The 9,492-nt window shown below is 40.8% G+C and overlaps 1 protein-coding gene across 2 annotated transcripts in view; it reads left to right on the top strand.

Moving 5' to 3' along the window:
* IQGAP2 (IQ motif containing GTPase activating protein 2) overlaps positions 1-9,492 on the top strand; it is a 230,985-nt gene that overhangs the window by 206,130 nt on the left and 15,363 nt on the right. The window lies entirely within an intron of this gene.

The raw sequence follows: 9,492 nt of genomic DNA, 5'->3' as shown, positions 1-9,492 counted from the left end.
TTAGAGACTAACAAATTTATTAGAGCATAAGCTTTCGTGGGCTACAACCCACTTCTACTTGTGGCACCTTAGAGACTAACAAATTTATTAGAGCATAAGCTTTCGTGGGCTACAAGTGGGTTGTAGCCCACGAAAGCATATGCTCTAATAAATTTGTTAGTCTCTAAGGTGCCACAAGTACTCCTGTTCTTTTTGCGGATACAGACTAACACGGCTGCTACTCTGAAAACTGTAATTACTTTAGTGTTCTAATTGGAAATTTAAAAAAAAAAAGTGTTTTTCAGACTGCATGCCCCCCCACAACCATTCATTTGACTGGCGGTCTACAAATAGTTAAGCCCATAGCTTGGACCTTTTGGTTAATGTAAAGACAGTCCGATGCTTTGCCAGCCACTAGCCAAATCCTGTGCTGACTCGTACCTTGTGCAACCTCCTTGGCAACGCAGCATGAGGTCAAAGATAGTGTTATAATCAAAACTTAAGGCCAAATTCAGCATGAAATTTGCCCCCTAAGGCCTGGTCTACACTAACCCCCCAAGTCGAACTAAGGTATGCAACTTCAGCTACGTGAATAACGTAGCTGAAGTCGACATACCTTAGTTCGAACTTACCGCGGTTCAGACGCGGTCCACACGCGGCAGGCAGGCTCCCCGTCGACTCCGCGGTACTCATCTCGCCGAGCTGGAGTACCGCAGTCGACGGCGAGCACTTCCTGGTTCGACTTATCGCGTCCAGACCAGACGCGATAAGTCGAACCCAGAACTTCAATCCCCAGCCGCTCAACTAGCGGCTGTGTGTAGACCAGCCCTAAGAGTTTGGGATGTAATTCTGGCAAAACTCCAAGGCTAGTTAAGACTTAAACCGCTGTTTTCAAACTTCAGTGCTTTTGGAAAATCTACTTTAGACACCCAAGTGACTTAAGATCACAAATCCTCTTGGAAGTGAATGAGATTGGTGCTTCTAAGTCACTTAGGTGCATATGAAAATCCCAACTCTAAATCCTTATTTGGACACCTAGATAAGTTTCTTGATTTTCAGAGGTGCTAAGCACCCACAGCTTCTATTAATGTTAATAGGAATAGTGGTGCTCTGAAAAACACAACACACTTATTTAGATCGGGGAATTACAAACTCACTTAGTGTGGACCACATCTGGACTGTCTCTCCTCCCTTTGCCATTGGCTGCAGAGGTTGCTCATGACATAATAACCAAGACTTGAGTGAAGTATGACCTGGCAAGAGGGAAACAGTGAGAAAACAATTTAAAGCATGAATACAACAGTAAGATGTGTATATAGTTAGATTGTACCTCTAATTCATTATGATTTTTACCTCCTCTTTTGTGGGGGGAGGGAGTGCTGAGGTGATGAAATGCCTTTTGATGCTTAAAGATTTGATATTGTTGGATTTCATTAAATGAAAAGTAACATTTGAAAGGTTTAATGTTCTTTTGAAGTTTGACATGTTAGGACAGATTTTCCTCATTCATTAGAATTTAGTTTGTTCTGTGTACGTTGTTTTCTTGTATTAAGAAGGTTCTGTTTTATAATATTGCTGATGTGCGTCACACAAAGATTAACTTGTTTTTCAGGAGTAACGTAAGCCTTTTGTCATCAGTGGTTTGGGCTCTTTTCCAGTTTGTAATATCCTTAGCATTGTAACAGATAATTAAACTAACTTTTAATTAAGAAATAAGAATTTTAACTCCTATCAATTAGAAATGTAGAAATGAGCGTGTTTCTGATGTATTAAATTTCCTTAGCAAGCTCATTATATGGGTGTCAGAAAAACTACCAGCACATTTCACATAGGCCATCAAATGATTATTAGTTTAGGTCATATGGACCTAGCTCAGATTCAGACTATTGACCTGAAAAGAGAAGGATCTGTATCAAATAGACCAGTCAAGTCTCCACCCCATCCAAAATCTTTCGAAGTCTGAAACAAACTTTGTAAAACATCGATATTTTAGCTCTTACGAAGTTATGGCTACTTGCATTATTGCACACTGTGAAATAGATACTGTCCTAACACATGATCTTTTCCATAATTCAAGATGAGTTGCTGTCTAGACTGGAAGGCAAATCCAATTCTGCCCTCCTTCCTCTAAATTGAAAACACTTGGAAATGTTTGTCTGACCAGTGTTTGTACAGGATGTTACTGTCCTCTTAGCTCACAAACATTGCATGACTTACCCAGGGGGAGAGAATAATATTCACTGGCTTCCTTTTTCTTCAGATGGTTGAAAAATACTATTGGTAAAACCTGTAGGCAAGTGCATTATATCAAAAGTTCTGCATAGCTATTTTTATTTTTAAATTAACCTCATCCCTATTTCATTGGATATATTCACATTTAACCTACCTGCAAATTATGAGTTGTTCAGTATCTCTTTTTACTATTGAAAATGGATGCAAGTGCTAACTTTCTAAAACAGCTATTTTCACACTTTTCTTCACAACCTGTGGGCTGGCTAGACAGTCTTTTAAAATTAAACCTCATTCTATGCAGGCCTATAGTGCAGCTACAATCTCACTCAGCAGTGCTCATACTGAACACCAATATATTTAATGTCAGAGGGGTAGCCGTGTTAGTCTGGATCTGTAAAAAGCAACAGAGAGTCCTGTGGCACCTTTAAGACTAACAGATGTATTGGAGCATAAGCTTTCGTGGGTTCTCCAATACATCTGTTAGTCTTAAAGGTACCACAGGGGACTCTGTTAATATTTTTAATGTACTTACTGAATCTGAAAAGTAATTTAGCTTTATTGACTGGCAACTGAAGCTTTACTTTGGAGGAAAGTCATTTTACCACAGTGTTTACAATTGCAAGCACACACTCTACAATTCTTAACCTTAAGGGTGTTTTCCCTGAACAAATCTTACAATTTAGCTGGTAGAGAGAACTGTCTCTAGAATTTCCCACACATTGATCATACAGTTTTATGGTCCAGGAGATAAAGATTTAAATGAAAAGGAAAGGGATTGGTTTGCCATCAGTACAGCAGTTATTCATGCTTATTGATCTGAAACGTAACTTTCAAACACTTCGGGGGTCCTTTTTGGTAACTTTGCATATGTAGTTTGATGTAAAGCTACTTACATGACTTCTGTAGTTTCTAAAACAAAACACTAGGTAAGAGTATAGGAACATCTCAACACATTTGTATTATTTATATGACATCAGTGTCTAGGCAACTTACAGACAGAATGACAAGGTCTCAGCCCTGAGCAACTTAAAGCTTACATAGACAATGTAGAGTTGAAGGATGAGGAAAGGGATTGGAGTGAATGGTGATATTTACTAAATGGCTTAGTAGTGCCACCATTTTATTTCAGTTTGTCTTTTTTTTCTTTGTTTGCAACCAGTTTCTTCTGTAATTGGGATCGATGGCATGAAACTATTATTTAAATTAAAGCTTAAGTTTTGCTCTCCCTGCAATCTCTCAGTATCTATATTTCATGCTCTTTCTTTGTTAGAGTGTTTTCTCAGTTTCTGCTAATCTGATCTTTAAAGAGCTTTTTCAAATTGATTGATTTATGCAGAGTTGAACTACAGTTTCAATTGTAAATAATCACAGCTGACTTAGGATGTTTGTTCAATAACTCTTGCACCTTTTAGAATAGACATAATTATAAAAACTGGCCATCCAGTTGGGGTGTCAATTGAAACTACCCATAAGGGTATCAGTCAGTGCTAAGAACAGTTTTTTGCCTCATTCCCATTCAAACATCTCACTAAATATGATTCCTGCAAAACTGGATTTTTGTACATTTGTAGGGCAGCCTAGAGAAACTTTCATGCTGTATCTTCTCTATATCTAAATAGTGAATATGAGTTTAGGTAGCTGACCGTCTGCAAGCTGTTATGAATATTAAATCATCACTCTTTAAAAGTATGTTTTAGTAATCATATTGAGAGATAGTTTCAAAATGTATATTGATTGTCTGGTGCTTTTGTAAAATAGTAACGCATGTGTATAGCATTCGTGATAACCACAGATATTAACCCACCAGTTTATGTGCATAATTGGACAGTGAGTGTTTACAGGAACTTCTAGTTTGGATTATGTGTTTGTTAAATGACTCCTAGGGCACGCACACTTCTCATAACAGTACTGCAATGGTGGAAATACACTGCGCTTCTCACAATTGAAAAGATGAGCTGCTAAAATGCTCAGAATCCTCTTACCTACACCAATCTGGGCCAGGGGGGCTCATATTCCAATATTCATGCACTAATTAGGGAATATATTTCCCAAAATATCTAACTTATTTCTCTAGAAGTAGCTTCTTTTGGAGTTAGTGAACTGTAGCTTTTTAAAACTAAGATAAAGGTCATGAATGTGTGAAATATGATAAATTTGTATAATCTCTTTAAGAAGTTCTGATTACTAAAGACTTGTTTAAGCTCTGCTTGAACAAGACTAGTTTCTCCATTGCCTTGAGGGAGAGTGTTGCCTAGTGGATAAGGCACAGAGCTGAAGGCCTGGGTTCTAGCCCTAGCTTTGCCGTTCACCTGCTGTGACCTTGGCCAAATTATTTCATCTTTGGCTGTGTCCCGTCTCAGCCTGTCTGTTTTTTCTATCTGTTTGTACAGTGCCTAGCACAATGGGGCCCCAAGCTGGTTGCGCACTTCAGTAGCTACTATAATAAATAACACTTCCAAGTTTATGTCCACTAAAAATGGGTGCGTTAAAAACTGTAAGTACGAAGTTAGCAGCTGCATTCTATGCTGTATCTTTTAATTTCAATAATCCAATCAGGAGGTTGCAGTCATGGATCACTTTTTTTGCCAGACACAACTGTGTCCAAACCAAGACTGAATATGCCACTTGGTGACGTCAGTGACCTAGAATGACTCCCAGACCAACTTCTGTAACGGGAGGACATCACACCTGTCATGGTGACCAGTGACTTCGCCCTCCCTACCAACATCCTTTCTCTTACCTGGTCTAATCCTCAACTAACTCGCTTTCACCAGTTAAATACAAAAGTACTTTATGGTCAATAAAAGCAAAACTCATTAGTTGTAACTGAAACAGAGGAAAGGAAGTAAACTAGCTGTAAAAATAAGTATCTATATTGATCAGCATTAACTCAGTCTTTAAGTGATTGAAGAACATTATTCTTTTAATATTTCCACAACTAAAAATTACATGAAAATTAGAGAAGACTGGATCTCTCAGTCTTATACTTTGAGTTTTATGCTCTTAGATCTGTTCTTATAAGTAGCTTAAAACTTATGTACAGTATTACAAAAATTACCCTGTACACCTGGAATTCAGTTTCTTATCCAATGCTGAGAGAGAGCCTGGTTCTCAGAAAGTGCTAATCATTTCTAACTGAACCTTAACTGAGTTGAAGTTAAACTTGCCTCTTGTCCTGTTTCCTTTGTGAAGTATATTGGAATTTCATGAGCATGGAATGCTTAAGTATTTCTAGAAACTAGGTCAAAAGAAAACTCACATTTTTAAATATCTGATGGACTGGCAGCGTGGGTGTGTAAATGACAGATTTTCTTGTTAATTCTCATACTGACTTGCACATTCCATTTAGTTTAATATACATATTTGTTGTTAATTTCCCTTCAGAAACCTAAAGAATCTGAGGAACATATTGTGGTTTTAAAGCTTATCTGGCATGACACATGAGGGTTTTGTTAATAAGTTTCCAAGGAGGTGTCAGGTTTCCAAAAGTAGAATTAAACTTCCAGTGTATTTTTGTTCAAGAGATGAAAATACACTTACCTCCGCTGACAATTAGCTTTCCTGCCTTAAAAGGAACATTCATAGAAACTTGCTACTGCCATAGAATCGTAGGACTGGAAGAAACCTCGCAAGGTCATCTAGTCCAGCTTCCTGCACTCATGGCAGGACTAAGTATTATCTAGACCGTCCCGGACAGGTATTTGTCCAACCTGCTCTTAAAAATCTCCAACGACGGAGATTCCACAAACTCCCTACGCAATTTATTCCAGTGCTTAACCACCCCAGACAGTCAGGAAGTTTTTCCTGATGTCTAACCTAAACCGCCGTTACTGCAATTTAAGCCCATTGCTTCTTGTCTTATCCTCAGAGGTTAACAAGAATAATTTTTCTCCCTCCACCTTGTAACAGCTTTTTATGTACTTGAAAACTGTTATCATGTCCCCTCTGTCTTCTCCTCTCTAGACTAAACAAACCCAATTTTTTCCATCTTCCCTCATAGGTCATCTTTGTTAGACCTTAATCATTTTTTTGCTCTTCTCTAGACTTCCTCCAATTTGTCCACATTTTCCTGAAATGTGGTGCCCAGAATTGGACACACTACTCCAGTTGAGGCCTAATCTGTTGACCGAAACAGGAAACTAAAGTAAAAGTGGCCCAGATATTTCGGTCCTTAGTTCGCCCCCTACCCGTATCTATCACCGGGGATTTGTATAAAAGACTTCACAAAACAAGGTACAACAAGGTTTTATTTAAGGGGAGAATATGGCAAGGACCCCAAAGGCAAAATAAACAGGGCAAAATAACCAACAAGACAGGCTGTAACAATAGGGAACAGTACAAGTAGACTCATAAGATCACATTACCATCACTAGCAGCCTTCTGCCTCTTAGTCTGGCACAGCACAGCAGGTCACCGGATCCCCTGGATGGAAATGGAGGCCCGAAGCAGGGATGATCGAGCTTCTTCAGGTGAACTGATGAGTCCTACCGTCCCTCTACCCTTTACCTGCGTCGTCGTGGGTGTAGTATGCGAATCTCCTAGATGATGTAGTGAGTGTGTGCAAGTGAGAAATTCCCTAATCAGAATGACCCATGTGGGGTGAATGGCCTACCCTTGATTGTCTGCTCTGCACTCTGCCACTCAGACGGGCAGCCCCGATCTGATCAGAACACCGCCTTATATAGACTTCCAGTTACTAGGCAGATTATATGATTGACAGCTATCTTGTTCCCGCCGAAACCAGAAAAGGGCGCCAAACTAGGGTGGGGAAGGAGCAAGAAGGCTCACAAGATGGACGCCTAGTTGTCCTTAAGAGGATCCAATATGGCCACCAGATTATTTTGCCTCTACAAATCAGCATGGAGTAGAGCAGAAGAATTACTTCTTGTGTCTTGTTTACAACACTCCTGCTAATTATATCCCAGAATCATGTTTGCTTTTTTTGCAACAGTGTTACACAGTTGACTCATATTTAGCTTGTGATCCACTATGACCCCAAGATCTCTTTCCGCAGTATACCTTCCTAGGCAGTCATTTCCCATTTTGTATGTGCGCAACTGATTATTCCTTCTTACGTGGAGTACTTTGCATTTGTCCTTATTAATTACACCCTATTTTACTTCAGACCATTTCTGCACTTTGTCCAGATCATTTTGAATTTTAATCCTATCTTCCAAAGCACTTGCATCCCCTCCCAGCTTGGTATCATCTGCAAACTTCATAGGTGTACTCTGCCATTATTTAAATAATTGATGTTGAAATGGTATGCGTCTAGGTATACAACCAGATATACTGTATATGATGAACTTTTCCTAGATATTCTGCAAATTCAATGATGCATCTCTTCTATCAAACTTATTAGAATATTTTAGTTTTTAAAAATATCTTTAGAATATTCAAATTCAAGGAAACCTTTGGGACTTTCGAGTTTAAAAATTGCAAATACATTTCTTCAAAGGACAATATTCGGTGCTGTCTTGTTACCAGTGTTTTGTATGCATATCTTTTTGCATGAAAAAGCGGTACATAAGGAGAACTTCATCCAGGGGTAGTTTTGCCCAATTCTGGTCGCAGGACAGCACCTCTGCTTGTGACTGGGGAGAAAAATGGATATGTTCTGTATACAGCTGTACCCTGTGTGCACCTCATTCTCCTCCTAAACAGCACTTGGAGTCCATTAACTATGGCCCCAGTGCAGAAAAGCATTTGGATTCAGAAAAGAATTTAAGCACATACCCAAGACTCATTGAGTCAATGTTAAGCATGTACTTAAGCCCTTTCCTGAATGAGTGCATAAAATAGTTGTAATAAATTTCTGTCTGCTGAAATAAGCTCTAGGAAGATCACCAAAGGTTGGAGAAGGCAGCTACAGAAGGAGACAAATTTGAATTGAGTATAGCTAGGGCAAACTCATTTTGAGAGAGCTTCTGCTTCACTGGCATATTGGAGTGAATTCAGGAGCAGTAGCTGGCAGAATGAATCCCTCTGAAGCTATTCTGTGTGTCTGAGCAGTCACATGCAGTAAAGAGAAGCTATGGACAGAGGGAATAGAACATTGCTACCTCGCCTCCAGTAGGTTGAGCAGACTTCCTGCTCCAGCTATGTATGCATCAGAATATGGTAATTCGGTTTACTGACATTTCTGGAGTTATTGCCTTTTTCCTTATGTATGAATTTCTAATACATCAATAAAAAATTGATCCAAACTCAAATGTTTTGTGTCAAGTAAGAATGAAAGTAATAGAATAGAAGACCATAAAATCTTTTCTCACCATTTCTTGTTGGATATAAACGTTTAGTCTTGAAAATGAAGACAGTTGTTTACATAAATTAAAAAAAAGTCCTCAAATAACAACTGAACATAGAAGTTTCACTGCTCTTACTTCAAAATGATTTTTTTCAAAAACCCTATTGTTACATTTTCTTTGTCTTTGAAGCATGGCATATACTATACATTACTCTTTATCCATTAATCTCTATGTATTACTTATGCTATTAGCTTGTAAAGAGATGTACCTAGTTTGTGTAACAGTGTATTGTGTTGTAGTAGAGCTGTGTAACAGGATGTTCTTGGAATAACTGTGGAATGAAAAGACAGCAGGAATTGTGATAACTTCTTACCCCAACCACCAGTGATGAGCTGCCAAAATATTAACAGGTTCCCTCCTCCTCATCCCACGAGGGGGTCGTGGCCGCCCCCCCGGGACTCCTGCCCCATCCAACCCCCCCACGTTCCTTCACACACACACACACACACACACACACACACACACACACACACACACACACACACACCAGGACCCCTGCCCCATCCCCCCCCTTCCCTGTCCCCTGACTGCCCCCTGCCTCCCCATCCAACCCCTCCTCTCATTCCTGATGGCCCCCTGGAACCCCTACCCCTGACTGCCCCCCACTGCCCCATCCAAACCCTGCTCTTTCCTGACTGCTCCCCCGGGACCCTTGCCCCCATTCAATCCCCCTATTCCCTGCCCTCTGACCGCCCCACCCCATCCACCCCCCCCAAACTCCCCTGCCCTCTTCCAACACCTGCTCCCTGCCCCCTTACCACGCTGCCTGGAGCCGCTCGGCCGGGAGCGGGGCGAGGGCCAGGCCGGGGGCAGCCGGACTGGAGCCGTGGGGCCGGGGCTGGCACTGGCGCCGCGGGGCCCAAGGGTGCTCGGCTGGGGACGGGACAGGGCCGGGGGCACTCGGCCGGGACCGGGCTGGGGCTGCTCGGCTGGGACCAGGAGCTGGGCCGGAGGGATCCGCGGGGCTGGAGCC

The sequence above is a fragment of the Terrapene carolina genome, unplaced genomic scaffold (assembly GCF_002925995.2).
Source record: "Terrapene carolina triunguis isolate 2854851 unplaced genomic scaffold, T_m_triunguis-2.0 Scaffold69, whole genome shotgun sequence".
In the NCBI taxonomy this organism is placed as follows: Eukaryota; Metazoa; Chordata; order Testudines; family Emydidae; genus Terrapene; species Terrapene triunguis.
The sequence above is the reverse complement of the archived record's forward strand: the minus strand, read 5'-3'. Positions and strand labels throughout refer to the sequence as shown.